We start from the raw sequence: 16,114 nt of genomic DNA on the forward strand, positions 1-16,114 counted from the left end.
TTTTTGAGATTGTCAGTTGCTACCTTTGCTCTTATTTTTCCCATTCTGAAGGCTGCCTTTTCACCTTGCTTATAGTTTCCTTTGTTGTGCAAAAGCTTTTAAGTTTAATTAGGTCCTATTTGTTTATTTTTGTTTTTATTTCCATTAATTTTGGAGGTAGATCATAGAGGGTCTTGCTGTGGTTTATGCCAGAGAGTGTTTTGCCTATGTTTTTCTCTAAGAGTTGTATAGTTTCTGGTCTTACATGTAGATATTTAATCCATTTTGAGTTTATTTTTGTGTGTGGTGTTAGAAAGTGTTCTAGTTTCATTCTTTTACAAGTGGTTGACCAGCTTTCCCAGCACCACTTATTAAAGAGATTGTCTTTTCTCCATTGTATATTCTTGCCTCCTTTGTCAAAGATAAAGTGTCCATAGGTGCGTGGATTTATCTTTGGGCTTTCTATTTTGTTCCATTGATCTATATTTCTGTCTTTGTGCCAGTACCATACTGTCTTGATGACTGTGGCTTTGTAGTAGAGCCTGAAGTCAGGCAGGTTGATTCCTCCAGTTCCATTCTTCTTTCTCAAGATTTCTTTGGCTATTTGAGGTTTTGTGTATTTCCATACAAATTGTGAAATTATTTGTTCTAGTTCTCTGAAAAATACCATTGGTAGCTTGATAGGGATTGCATTGAATCTATAGATTGCTTTGGGTAGTATACTCATTTTTACTATATTGATTCTTCCAATCCATGAACACAGTATATTTCTCCATCTAATGTTCTAGCTATTGTAAATAGTGCTGCAGTGAATATTGGGGTATATGTGTCCTTTACACTTTTGGTTTCCTCAGGGCATATGCCTAAGAGTGAGATTGCTATGTCATATGGTGGTTTTATTCCTAGTTTTTTAAGGAATCTCCTTACCGCCTTCCATAGTAGCTGTATCAATTTAGATTCCCAGCAACAATGCAAGAGCCTTCCCTTTTCTCCACACCCTCTACAGCATTTACTGTTTGTAGACTTTCTGATGATGGCCATTCTGACCAGTCTACGGTGATATCTCATTGTAGTTTTGAAATGCATTTCTCTAATAATGAGTGGTACTGAGCATCTTTTCATGTGTTTGTTAGCCATTTGTATATCTACTTTGGAAAAAATGTCTGTTTAGGTCTTTTCTCCACTCTTTGATTGGGTTGTTTGTTTTTCTGGTATTGAGTTGTATGAGCTGCTTGTATATTTTGGAAATTAATCCTTTGTCAACTATTTCATTTGCTATTATTTTTTTCCATTCTGAGGGCTGTCTTTTTACCTTGTTTATAGTTTCCTATGCTGTGCAAGAGCTTTTAAGTTTAATTGGGTCCCTTTTGTATACTTGTGTATTTATTTCCTTTACTCTAGGAAGTGGATCATAGAGGATTTTGTTTTGATTTATGTCATTGGGTGTTCTGCTTATGTTTTCCTCTAAGAGTTTTATAGGTTCTGGTCTTAGATTTAGGTCTTTAATAAATTTTGAGTTTATCTTTTTGCATGGTGTTAGGAAGTGTTATTTGGAGAAGGAAATGGCACCCCACTCCAGTACTCTTGCCTGGAAAATCCCAAGGATGGAGGTGCCTGGAAGGCTGCAGTCCATGGGGTCGCTGAGGGTCAGACACGACTGAGTGACTTCACTTTCACTTTTTATTTTCATTCACTGGAGAAGGAAATGGCAACCAACTCCAGTGTTCTTGCCTGGAGAATCCCAGGGACTAGGGAGCCTGGTGGGCTGCCATTTATGGGGTCACACAGAGTTGGACATGACTGAAATGACTTAGCAGGAAGTGTTCTAATTTCACTCTTTTACATGTAGCTGTCCAGTTTTTCCATCACTGTTTATTGAAGAGGCTGTCTTTGCCTCATTGTATATTCTTGCTTCCTTTGTAAAAAATAAGGAACCCATAGGTGCATGGTTTATTTCTGGGTTTTCTATCTTGTTCCATTGGTCTATATTTCTGTTTTTGTGCCAATACCATACTGTCTTGGTGACTGTAGTTTTGTAGTATAATCTGAAGTCAGGAAGGTTGATTTCTCCAGATCCATTCTTATTTTTCAAAACTGCTTTGGCTATTCAGGGTATTTTATATTTCCATATGAATTGTGGAATTTTTTATTCTAGTTCTGTGAAAACTGCCTTTGGTAATTTGATAAGGATTGCATTGAATCTGTACAGTACATTCGGTAGAATAGTCATTTTCGCACTTGTACACCTATGGTGGATGCATGTTGCTGTATGGCAAATTGATCATGGTGTATGAGCTTTTTTATGTGTTGCTAAAATATGTTTACTAAAATTTTGTTGAGGATATTTGCATCTATGTTGATCCATGACATTGGCCTGTAGTTTTCTTTTTTTCTGTGTTGTCTTTGTCTGGTATTGGTATCAGGGTGATGGTGGCCTTGTGGAATGAGTTTGGGTTTTCCTTCCTCTGAAGTTTTTTGAAAGGATTTTAGAAGAATAGGTATTAGCTTGTCTCTATATGTTTGATAAAATTCACCCATGAATAAATCTGGTCCTAGGTTTTTGCTTTTTAGATCTTTGATCACAGTTTCAGTGCTTTAATTGGGTTGTTCATAATTTCTTCCTGGTTCAGTCCTGGAAAATTGAAGTTTTCTAAGAATCTTCCCATTTTTTTTCCAGATTACTCATTTTATTTCCATATAGTTGTTCATAGTACTCTCTTATAATCCTTTGTATTTCTGCATTGTCTGCTGTAACCTCTCCTTTCTCATTTCTAATTTTGTTGATTTGATTCTTCTCTTTTTCTTGATGAGTCTGGCTAAAAATTTGTCAATTTTGTTTATCTTCTTAAAGAACTAGCTTTTAGTCTTCTTAATATTTACTATTGTTTCTTTCCTTTTTCATTAACTTCTGCTCAGATCTTTATGATTTCTTTCCTTCTGCTAATTTTGCATTTTTTTGGTTGTTCTTTTCCCTCTTCTTTTATGTGTAACGTTAGATTGTCTATTCGATGTTTTTCTTGCTTCTTGAGGTAGGATTGTATTGTTATAAACTTCCCTCTTAGAACTATTTTTGCTGCATCCTATAGGTTTTGAGTTGTGGTGTTTTTATTGTCATTTGTTTCCAGGAATTTTTTGATGTCCCTTTTGATTTCTTCAGTAACCTGTTGGTTATTTAGAAATGTATTGTTTAATCTCCATGTGTGTGTGTGTGTGTGTGTGTGTGTGTTTACAATTCTTTTCTTGTAATTTATATCTAGTCTCATAGTGTTGTGGTCAGAGAACATGCTTGATATAATTTCAATTTTCTTAAATTTACTGAAGTTTGATTTGTGACTCAAGATGTGGTCTATCCTGGAGAATGTTCCGTGTGCACTTGAGAAGGTGTATTCTTCTGCATTTGGATGGAATGTTCTGAAGATATCAATGAGATTGATGTCATCTAATGTATGATTCAAGACTTATGCTTCCTTATTAATTTTCTGATCGGATGATCTGCTCATTGGTGTATTACTGTGTTACTTTCAAATTTTCTCCTTTTGTGTCTGTTATTTTTTGTCTTATATATTGAGGTGCTCCTATGTTGGGTGCATAGATATTTACAATTGTTATGTCTTCTTCCTGGATTGATCCTTTGGTCATTATGTAGTGTCATTCCTTCTCTATTGTAATACTCTTTATTTTAAGATCTACTTTGTCTGATATGAGGATTGCTACTCCTGCTTTCTTTTGCTTTCCATTTTCATGGAATATCTTTCTCCATCCTCTCACTTTCAGTCTATATGTGTCTTTAGGTCTGAAGTGGGTTTCTTGTAGACTGCATATATATGGGTTTTGTTTTTGTATCCATTCAGCCAGTTTGTATCTTTTGGTTGCAGCATTTAATCCATTTGCATTTAAAGTAATTATTGATATATATGTTCCTAAGCCTTTTGATGAAAGTGAAAGAGGAGAGTGAAAATTTTGGCTTAAAGCTCAACATTCAGCAAACGAAGATCATGGCATCTTGTCCCATGGAAACAGTGTCAGACTTTATTTTTGGGGGCTCCAAAATCACTGCAGATGGTGACTGCAGCCATGAAATTAAAAGTCGCTTACTCCTTGGAAGGAAAGTTATGACCAACCTAGATAGCATATTCAAAAGCAGAGACATTACTTTATGAACAAAGGTCCATCTAGTCAAAGCTATGGTTTTTCCAGTGGTCATGTATGGATGTGAGAGTTGGACTGTGGAGAAAGACGAGCACTGAAGAATTGATGCTTTTGAACTGTGGTGTTGGAGAAGACTCTTGAGAATCCCTTGGACTGCAAGGAGATCCAATCAGTCCATTCTAAAAGAGATCAGTCCTGGGATTTCTTTGGAAGGAATGATGCTGAGGCTGAAACTCCAGTACTTTGGCCACCTCATGCGAAGAGTTGACCCATTGGAAAAGACTCTGATGCTGAGAGGAATTGGGGGCAGGAAGAGAAGGGGATGACAGAGGATGAGATGGCTGGATGGCATCACTGATTCGATGGACGTGAGTCTGAATGAACTCTGGGAGTTGGTGATGGACAGGGAGGCCTGGCGTGCTGCAATTCATGGGGTTGCAAAGAGTCAGACACGATTGAAGGACTGACCTGAACTGAACTGAACTAATGTTCCTATCGCCATTTTCTTAATTGTTTGGAGTTTGTTTTTATAGATCTCTTTCTTCTCTTGAATTTCCTGAGTATATAAGTCCCTTTAACATTTCTTGTAAAACTGTTTTGGTGTTACTGAATTCTCTTAACTTTTGCTTGTCTTAAAGGCTTTTTATTTTTACATCAATTTTGAATGAGATCCCTGCTGGTTAGACTCATCTTTGTTGTAGATTTTTTCCTTTCAGTATTTTAAGTATATCATGCCATTCCCTTCTGGCCTGCAGAGTTTCTTGTGAAAGATCAGCTGTTCAATGTATGGGGTTGCCCTTGTATGTTACTTGCTGCTTCACCCTTGCTGCTTTTAATATTCTTTCTTTGTGTTTAGTCTTTGTTAGCTTGATTAGTATGTGTCCTGGGATGTTCCTCTCTGGGTTTATCCTGTAGAGGAGTCTTTTGGGCTTGATTGACTATTTTCTTTTCCATGTTGGGGAAGTTTTCAACTATAATCTCTTCAAATTTTTTCTCATACCCTTTCTTTTACTCTTCTTCTCCTGGGACCCCTATAATTTGAATGTTGGTGCTTTTGATATTGTCCCAGAGATGTCTGAGATGATCCTTAGTTCTTTTTATTCTTTTTACTTTACTCTGCTCTTCAGAAGTTATTTCCACAATTTTATCTTCCAGCTCACTGTTTCATTCTGCTTCAGATATTCTGCTATTGATTTCTTCTAGAGTATTTTTAATTTCAGTAATTTTGTTGTTTGTCTCTGTATGTTTATTCTTTAAGTCTTCTAGGTCTTTGTTAACTGATTCTTGTGTTTTCTCCATTTTTTTTTCAAGGTTTTTGATCATCTTTGCTATCATTATTATGAATTCTTTTTCAGGAAGTTTGCCTATTTCCTCTTCCTTTATTTGGGCTTGTTTGTTTGTAGTTTGTTCCTTAATTTGTGCAGTATTTCTTTGCCTTTTTATTTATTTATTTTTTAAATTTATTGTGTTTGAAGTCTCCTTTTCTCAGACTTCAAGGTCTAATTGTTTCTTCATTGTGGTTTCTGCCCTCATAAGATTGGTCCAGTGGTTTGTGTAGGCTTCATGTAAGGTGAGATTTGTGCTGAGTTTTTTTTTTTTTTTTTTTCCTTTGATGGGCAGGACTGAGTGAGGTGGTAATCCTGTCAGCTGATGATTGGGTTTGTATTTTTGTTTTGTTTGTTGTTTGGATGTGACATCCTGCACAGGATGCTACTGGAAGTTGTGTGATGCAGGGTCTTGTACACAAGTGGTTGCCTTTGTGGGAGTTCTCACTATTTGATACTGCCTAGGGTTAGGAGTTCTCTCGTAGTCAGGTATTTTGGAGTCAGTGCTCCCAATCCAAAGGCTCAGGGCTTGATCTCTGGCCAGGAATTGAAATTCCACAGATTTTTTTAAATGGTATTCAGTTCAGTTCAGTCGCTCAGTCATATCTGACTCTTTGTGACCCCATGAATCGCAGCACGCCAGGCCTCCCTATCCATCACCAACTCCCGGAGTTCACTCAGACTCACGTCCATCGAGTCAGTGGTACCATCAAACCATCTCATCCTCTGTCATCCCCTTCTCCTCCTGCCCCAAATCCCTCCCAGCATCAGAGTCTTTTCCAATGAGTCAACTCTTCCCATGAGGTGGCCAAAGTACTGGAGTTTCAGCTTTAGCATCATTCTTTCCAAAGAAATCCCAGGGCTGATCTTCAGAATGGACTGGTTGGATCTCCTTTCAGTCCAAGGGACTCTCAAGAGTCTTCTCCAACACCACAGTTCAAAAGCATCAATTCTTCAGCGCTCAGCCTTCTCCACAGTCCAACTCTCACATCCATACATGACCATAGGAAAAACCATAGCCTTGACTAGATGAACCTTTGTTGCCAAAGTAACAGGATTAAAATAAATACCCAAAAACAAGAAATCAAAGATGACCCACAGACAAGACACAGTTACAATATCATGCAAATAATAATTAAAATAATGAAATGTACACATATACATATATACCCAGAAGCAGAATCAAAGCAGTCCAACAGAAATAAAGTATGATAGATTGACCTGGGAAACAAAGGAAACCAAAAACTATATCCACCAGTTCAGAACAAAGCGAAATAAAGTGCAGATTGGAAGACAAAACTAAAGCAAGATACCAATTGTGGAATAAAGCAATGAAAATAAAACTAACAAATATGGTGTGAAAAAGAAAGCAAAGAAAGAAAAGGATGATATAATGGAAATGCAAAGTTAAATAAAGGTAGATAAAGAACACATATTAGTGATTAACTGCTAGGGTAAAAGAACAGTAGGAAAAGCAAACAAAGGAATAAATATAGAAAAATAATAATACATTTTAAAATTTTGAAAATTAAAAAAAAAGAGAGATAAAAAAGAAAAAAAAAAAAAGTAAACTCCACAGAACTGCAAAAGGCCAATGTAGAGGTAGTGGTTTATAACAGCAATAAAAAGTGTGACTGAAAAAAAAAATCAAAAGCTTAGTTTTCATAGTGTTAATAAAATCAACAAATACAACAGAGGGGAAAAGAAGAAAAAAATCCAAAAGAAACTACAGAGCAAGGCAAAATATAAGAATAATAAATGTTTTTCTTGAGTCTCTGCTGTTAATGTCCTTTCCCTCACTGGTAGACACAGTATACCTTACTTCCCTAGGATGCCCTCCAACACTGCGCTGGTCCAACACAGCCTGGACCTGCTGTGGAAGCAGCTCAGGCTCTAATTTGGTTACACTCCTCTGTGTTCTTGCCTCCAATGTCCACAGCTTTCAGAACTAGTGTATTTTCTTTTGTTGGAGCTCTCAATGTGCTTTTATATCTTTCATAGGCACAGAGTCTGCCTAGTTGATCATGGGTATTTAATCTGAAGCTTGTACAGCTGTTTGGGAAGGTTTTGGGTCTTCTTCATTAGCCACATTGACCTTGGGTTTCAATTATGGTTTTGTTTCCACTTCTGCATGTGGGTTGTACAATGGGATTTGCTCCTGAGGCTGCTCTGGAGGATTTGGGTGTGGAGGTGGTGCAGCTGCTTGGGTCACAGGGGCTCTGGCAGCACCAGGTACTCAGGGGAGTTGGCAACTAAGGCAGCAGGAAATATAGTGCTCTAGAATTGCATGTCAACCCATTCTTGTATTCTTGCCTGAAGAACTCCATTGACAGAGAAGCCTGGCAGGCCACAGTTCAATTCAATTTAGTTCAGTCACTCAGTCGTGTCCTATTCTTTGTGACCCCATGAATCACAACACACCAGGCCTCCCTGTCCATCACCAACTCCCGGAGTTCACCCAAACTCATGTACATCAAGTCGGTGATGTCATCCAGCCATCTCATCCTCTGTCGTCCTCTTCTCCTCCTGCCCCCAATCCCTCCAAGCATCAGGGTCTTTTCCAATGAGTCAACTCTTGGTGGCCAAAGTATTAGAGTTTCAGCCTCAGCATGAGTCCTTCCAATGAACACCCAGGACTGGTCTCCTTTAAGGAGGACTGGTTGGATCTCCTTGCAGTCCAAGGGACTCTCAGGGTCGCAAACAGTTGGACACGACCGAAGTGACTCTGCATGCATAGATACAAGCCTTTTTTGACTGTGGCAGTTCTGCCCCAGTGAGGGTTGAGCATGAAGGTGGCACAGCTGCTTGGGTTTCAGGGACCCTGGTGGCACCATGTGCGCAGGGACACAGACTACCTCAGCCCCAGGAGTTATGGCCCTATCAGAGTCTTTTTTCAAGCCTTTGGTAGCTTGTTCTCAGATGGTCTCCTTGGTTAGTCTTTCTCCATAGCTCTGCCTGTTCAGGCACTTAGAGGGCTCCTTTGTCTGGGGTCCTCCTATGTTGTTCAGTGTGTCAGGTACATAAAGGGGCTCCCCTGGCTGGGGTCCTACTCTGTAGTTTAGTGCATCAGGCACTTAAAGAGGCACCCAGGGGTGGGATCCTACTCTGTTGTTCCATGTGTCAGGCACTTGATGGGCCACCGTCTCTATTGTTCAGCTGCTGATGCTGGCATGTGGGGAGAGAGAGGCTATGGTGATGGCTTTACCTTCTAGGCATGACTCAGCAGTTTCACCTTGCTTCCATGGCTGCCTGGCTCCCTCGACAGGCATTTCCCACCACAATCTCCTTCCTGACACTCCCTCGGTCTGTCTCTCTGCAGTCACCAGCAGCTGTTGCCCTGGGTTTCCTCCACAATCCTTATGCTCTAGCTCCTAGCCACTGCACCTTCTAGGGGCCCTGCATCCCTGTCTGGGGTACATATGGCTTCAGCAAGTACTGTCTGATTCTCATTCCATTTATGCTGCCATGGATCAACTGCTTCATCCTCAGCTTTAAATGTTTCTTTCTGACCAAGACAATTGCCCCGACGTGGGAATCTGACCCCCTGCTTTAGTTACCCCATCCACAAAGAGCAGGTCCATTCCTACTAACACTACTGTTTTTCCCCCTTAGTCTCTTCATCCTACCTAATTTTGTGTGGTTCTACATATTCTTTTCTGATGGTCATGTACTCCTGTCAGCTCTCAGCTGGTATTCTGCAAGTACTTCTGTGTTTGAAGCAGTTTTCCTGATGTATCTGTGGAGACAGATGTACTCTACCTCCACCTACTCCTCTGTCATCATGTTCCTCCCCATTAGCTAGCTATTTATGCATGGTAGTGCATATATCAAAGAAGGCAATGGCACCCCACTCCAGTACTCTTGCCTGGAAAATCCATGGGTGGAGAAGCCTGGTAGGCTGCAGTCCATGGGGTCGCTAAGAGTTGGGCACGACTGAGCGATTTCACTTTCACTTTTCACTTTCATGCATTGGAGAAGGAAATGGCAACCCACTCCAGTGTTCTTGCCTAGAGAATCCCAGGGACAGGGAAGCCTGGTGGGCTGCTGTCTCAGGGATCACACAGAGTCGGACACGACTGAAGCGACTTAGCAGCAGCAGCAGCAGCAGCAGCAGTGCATATGTATCAGTGCTACTCTCAAAACTCATTCCACCCTCCCCACCCACCCTTATGTCTACTTTAAATAAGACAGATTAGCATATGTGGGCTTCCCTGGTGGCTCAGACTAAAGATAATATAAAATGTTTACAAGGGCAAGAGTAGGAGAGGATATCTTTTCAATTTCAATTAGTCTATTTCCTTCATTAAGCTTTTTAAAAAATTTTTTCTTTATTCTTTCTCTTTAGTAAAAACAATGCCAAATTAAAGAAAAAAAATCTATAGTACTTTTAACAGTATCTGGATCTTACAGCCACTAGAAATTACAATTGTTGTACACAATCTGGGAATATCATTTATGTTTATCACTACTTGAAAATATGATAGTTATTAAACTTTCCATTAGATCTTGTTACCTAATGCATTATTAAATATGTGTATTTGTATACCACAATTTTGATATGATTGATCAATGCATTTAAATATAATTGAATTCCATCACAATCTTCTATGTTTTATTTTGTACATTTTAAATATTATTCTAAGAAGAATCAATATGTTTCACCAGACTTCTGAACATGTCTATGGCATCAAATAAATAAGGAAGTTACCTACCAGTTTATGTTGAGGAGAACAAAACAGATGCTCAAAAGGAATGATAGGTAATAAAACAGAATAGGCTGATGTTAAATTTGCTTTTAGTTAATCCTCTAAACTTTCTCCTTTCTCTATCAGTACCTAATTGTCTTCATGATGCCCACAGATGTCTTCAGCCAGACATAGTTGTATATACTGGATGTTATGGAAGAAAAGAGGAAAAATGTTTAAAAAGGCATTTATTGAGCACCTACTATGTACCAAATAGTTTCAGATACTATGTCACTTAATATTCTCAATATCTCTGAGAGGAGTTTTCCCCCCATTTTACAGTTGAAGAAACTGGGGTTGAGAAATTTTATGAATTATGTACAATATCACACAGCTACTAAAATGATTGGAAAGATTCTTGGTGTATGACAGAAACTAATACAATATTGTAGAGGAATTATCCTCCATGTAAAAATAAATAAATTTAAAATTTAAAAATAACTGAAATGAGATTAGAAACTGTTATCCCCCAAATCTAAAGCCTCTTTCATTATATCCATGTTATACCACATCCCTAAAAATTGTCCATTTCCAAAATATGTCAAAATTTATTTTGTCGTTAAATATTCCTGACATCTCTTAAAGGTCAACATTGTTGTCTCCAATTTACATATTCAGAAACTCAGTGATGACTTGCCATGTGCTTTGTAGAGAAGGACTTCAATCATGATTTAAGGCAGCTTCTTCAGTTCCATGATCATGTAGGTATTTTGGCCAGCAGAAGGTAGTACTACCTAGAAGCTACTTGTGTAATTTCTGTTCATATTTATTTGCTAGATATTAGCCATACAGCCACACCTACATCCAAGAAAGGATGGAAAATCTAGAAGTTAGCCAAGTGAATATGTACCCAATACAATTTCTACTACTATAAAATCAGACAGTTAGCAGATTCTGAAAGGTTAGTGACATTAGTCTATTTCATGGATGTGGAAACAAGTTCAGAGAATTGAAATGATTGCCCAAAGTCTCTTGGCTCAGATCAGATCAGATCAGTCACTCAGTCATGTCCGACTCTTTGCGACCCCATGAATTGCAGCATGCCAGGCCTCCCTGTCTATCACCAACTCCCAGAGTTCACTGAGACTCATGTCCATCGATCAGTCTCTTGGTTAGTAAGTGGTAAATTTGGGAGTATAACCCTAGTCTGAATGGTTCTGAAATTTCTATCTTTTGCCACTATTCCATACGAACTAAAGACCACAATTCTGAGGGAATGATTGAACCACCAGGTAATAATAGAAAAGGGTGGGGTTGACTACGCTGAAATGTCGGCTGGGACCTGGGATTGGACCTGAATCTAGATTGCACATATGCATGTAGAGGACCCCAGCCTTTGCTACCTTTCTCCTTTTAGTTAAGGGTATAATTGTAAGCCTAGAGAATACAAGACTAAAGTGGTTTGTGTCTTCAGACCTCTCAAGGTCTTTCACAGAGTAAAGCTGTAAGTAAGGCCTATGGTTGGAGATAGAGACGAGACCAGTGGGAGAAAGCTACAGGGAGACAAATTTCAGGCCAGAAGAAGAGAGAAGTTCCGAAAACTCAGATCTGATAAGACAGAAGTGGCTTCAAGAAGAAGTGAGAAGGGAACAGAGCATAACTTGTTACCTGGAGATGGTGTAAAAGAAGGGCTTCAAGCCTCAGATAGGGTTGGTTCCTTCCAACTTTGGCACCTTGTGAAAGACAAACACCTCTTTTCTCTCTGCTTGTATATTGTCTTGGACTCTCACTTCATTCCCTTGTCCCAAGTTCCATTTAAGCTTTTGTAGTCAAATTGAATCAGAATAAAGTTGGGGCCAAGCCCTGGTGAATGTGAGAATGAAATGTGTCTCTGAATGTTGAATGTGGATTGTGCATTTAAAGTTTCAGAGAAGGAACTTTTAAAATGTCTGTTGAAAAAACAAAAACAAAAAAACATTGGTACATTAAGGCCATTTGAAGTTTTCTTTTTTAACCTAAAATGATTTTATCTTAAGAGTAAAAACGTTGTCCTGCAAAGTTAGAAAAGACAAATGCAAGTTGTATTTGAAAAACCTAGCTTCCTAGCTTAGCTCAGCCTTTTATTTGCTTCAAGACCGTGAATTGAACCTCAGTTTTCTCAATGGCAAAATGGGAATAACAGCAATGTCTGTTTCACAAAATTGCAATGAGGATAAAGAAATACTATAGTGTGCTTGGTGCATGATAAAATGTGGTATAGATATAGTTAGTTATGTGAGAAAACTTGCTAAGTGGGTCCTTCTCAAAGATTTTGTTGCAAAATATTATGTCTTCTTCCTCATCATATTGCTATTTCACATTTTGCTTGTTCAGTGTCTGGTTCTGTGGATATCTGGAGGGCAGGTGTTTATTTTTATTCATCTCTGCATTTATCTCTAATATTGAATAAATGGCTGTATGTATGTGTGGGGAAATGAACAAGATGGTGCCAATCAGGCTGTCTCTCCCCACACTGTCATACTCTCTCACCCCATGTTCTGTAAATATTGACTTTGCACAGTTGTGTAAAAGCTGAGATTTCTTATGGCACTATGCATACACATCACAAGGTACTTGCTTGGTCATGGGCTACTTTGGCAAAAAAGGTCCATCTAGTCAAGGCTATGGGTTTTCCAGTAGTCGTGTATCTGTGCAAGAGTTGGACCATAAAGAAAGCTGAGCAATGAAGAATTGATGCTTTTGAACTGCAGTGTTGGAGAAGACTCTTGAGAGTCCCTTGAACTGCAAGGAGATCAAACCAGTCAATCCTAAAGGAAAATCAGTCCTGAATATTCACTGGAGAGACTGATGCTGAAGCTCCAATACTTTGGTCACATGATGCAAAGAACTGGCTCACTGGAAAAGACCCTGATGCTGGGAAAGATTGAAGGCAGGAGGAGAAGGGGATAACAGAGGATGACATTGTTGGATGGCATCACTGACTCAATGGACATGAGTTTGAGTAAACTCCGGGAGTTGGTGATGGACAGGGAGGCCTGGCGTGCTGCAGTCCGTGGGGTTGCAAAGAGTCAGACACAACTGACTAATTGAATTGAACTGATGGCTATATTATGGTTATGTTATGGGTGCTGCTACAGCTGCTGTGTCAGTCAGGAGAGAGGCTGTGTTATGGCTACCATGCCAGCCAGGAGAGAATAAACGTGTCTGTAGTTCCTACAGCTCCTTGAATCTTCTTCCAGCCACTTAGCTCACGTCTTGCCTACACTGGGTTCAGTGAACAGTGTGACAGACAATTGGTGTCATGAACAGGATGATCAGCAACACAATATGAATCTAAGAATCATAGGTGCTGTCCACTGGTTGTCTCAATCTATGCAACCATCCAATATGAGAATTTTAATTGCTGCAATTAAGTTTCCTTATCTACGAAATAAAGATATAATCCCCAACTTGCAAGTCTGCCATGAGGACCAGATGAGATGGTTCTAGTCACAAAACAGCCACTTAATAAATACTAGTTCTCATGATGGTTATTTTCCTTTTACCCATCTATGTTCACTCTCACTCTTCTGCACACTTTTCTGTGCCTTGCAAAACTGACAAATATGTACTAGGTCAACTGAACTCCCTTGACTTTTGGCTTCTTTTAAGAGTCATTGTGCTGTGTTTAGTTGCTCAGTCATGTCTGAGTCTTTGTGACCCCATGGACTGTAGTCCACCAGGCTCCTCTCTCCAAGGGAATTCTCCAGGCAAGAATACTGGAGTGAGTTGCCATGCCTTCCTCCAGGAGATCTTCCCAACCCAGCAATCGAACTCAGGTCTCCTGCATTGTAGGCAGATTCTTTAACATCTGAGCCACCAGGGAAGCCCAAGAATACTGGAGTGAGTAATCTATCCCTTCTCCAGGGGATCTTCCTGACCCAGGAAATGAACCAGGATCTCTTGCATTGCAGGCAGATTCTTTACCAGCTGAGCTACCAGGAAAACCCTGCTGCTGCTGCTACTGCTAAGTCACTTCAGTCGTGTCCGACTCTGTGTGACCCCATAGATGGCAGCCCACCAGGCTCCCCTGTTCCTGGGATTCTCCAGGCAAGAACACTGGAGTGGGTTGCCATTTCCTTCTCCAATGCATGAAAGTGAAAAGTGAAAGTGAAGTCACTCAGTCATGTCTGACTCTTAGCGACCCCATGGACTGCAGCCTACCAGGCTCCTCCGTCCATGGGATTTTCCAGGCAAGAGTACTGGAGTGGGGTGCCACTGCCTTCTCAGAGGAAAACCCTAGGAGTCATTAATAGGAGACAATAGTAGAAGGGTGGGAGGATAGAGAGGTCGTCTTTATTCCTTCAGTTTTCTCTCTGCCAGGCTGCAGGTTGGCAGTGATTACATTCATCTAACGAAGACACAGCTCTATGGGATGTCCCTTTTTCATAGTTTTTCTCTCCCCCTCCCCATCTATTTCTGACTCTCTTTGATTTTGTGTGTGTGTGTGTGTGTTCCTTTAGAAGTAGTGAAACCAACCAGCTGTCTCTAGACCCAGAGTGTTTCACCATTCCTAATTGCTTCTCTTTACCCTGCTCACAACTTTATAAACAGAACTTCCACTAAACTCCCCTCAATTACCCAGTTTGAGTGAGCCATCTACATCTTGCATCTTCATATTTTAAATAAGAAAAGCTGAGGCTCATCAAGGTGAAGTAATTGGCCCAGATTCATACAGATTCACCCTTGTGGTGCAAAATGGCTCACATTAACAAATAAGAATCTAGTGTTTCAGGAGGACTGGTAGATTTAAGTCTTGTAACTGTCTGCCTGTTTATTCAGCTCATAACAAAATTGACTATTGACACAGAGGGAGACATTTTCTCGGGACTTCTAAAAGTCTTATAAAGATACTACTTGCTTTGTAAAAGTTGTCACCTCTAAGGAAGTTTAATGAAATGGAAAATGGGACTTAGAATTGCTTCAAAATTCATCCTGAGAAAGACAAAGATGAGAGAGGGATTTGGTATCAGGCTTCTTCCCTGGTGGCGCAGCTAATAAAGAACCTGCCTGAAATGCAGGAGACCTGGGTTCGATCCCTGGGTTGGGAAGATCCCCTGGAGAAGGAAAAAGCAACACACTCCAGTATTCCGGCTTGGAGAATTCCATGGACTGTATAGTCCATGGGATCACAAAGAGCTGGACACAACCGAGCGACTTTCATTTCACTTACAATATAATGAGATCATTATGATAAAGGCAAGATGGATCTCTCCACTGATCTTCAGTGAAAAGTGAAGGTGACATACCTTGATATATAGCAAAGCATATTAAAATTTTATATAAAGCAGAACCTTTTCTTCAGTGCCAGTGGTTAATGGTAATGCTACAATTATAGTAACTTTCATATACTGAGTGTTTACTCAGTGCCTGGTAACATTACAAATGCTTTGCTTGCCTTCTCTTATTTAATCCTCACAAAATTTTTTCCAAGATAATCATAATGATCCACATTTGAAGAGGGAGGATGCTGGGGCTTGGAGAGATTAAGTAAATTGCCCGAGGACACATTGTTGGTAAATGGTACTGAAATGAGACACCAAAATCCATTCAAACAATCACTCCATTAGTGTCAAGCAACAGAAAAAATAATTAATGAGAAATTGTTTAGATGATTTAAGCACTGAAACCATAGTGGTGAGTTTCTTCCCTCAACAGGACATTTACCCATAATTCCCCTCACCTGCACCCCAGGAATGAATATCTCTAGCAGTCAAGCCAGGCTGTGGAGGTGTTAGCTACAAGATGGACTGAGTAAGAGTGTGTGGTCAAGTCACTATGGTCAGTTCCTTTGTAGGAAACACAGAACCTGATGTGCACCATAATGGTGCACTAACAAGAAAGCCTTCCCTTGGGCCTCAAAGTCAGCCTGACTTTCTCCCATACCCAAGCTACTCTGTTGTCTACTTAATGCAGAGTGAGGAAAGCTGGAATTGA

This window comes from Bos javanicus, chromosome X (assembly GCF_032452875.1).
Source record: "Bos javanicus breed banteng chromosome X, ARS-OSU_banteng_1.0, whole genome shotgun sequence".
In the NCBI taxonomy this organism is placed as follows: domain Eukaryota; kingdom Metazoa; phylum Chordata; class Mammalia; order Artiodactyla; family Bovidae; genus Bos; species Bos javanicus.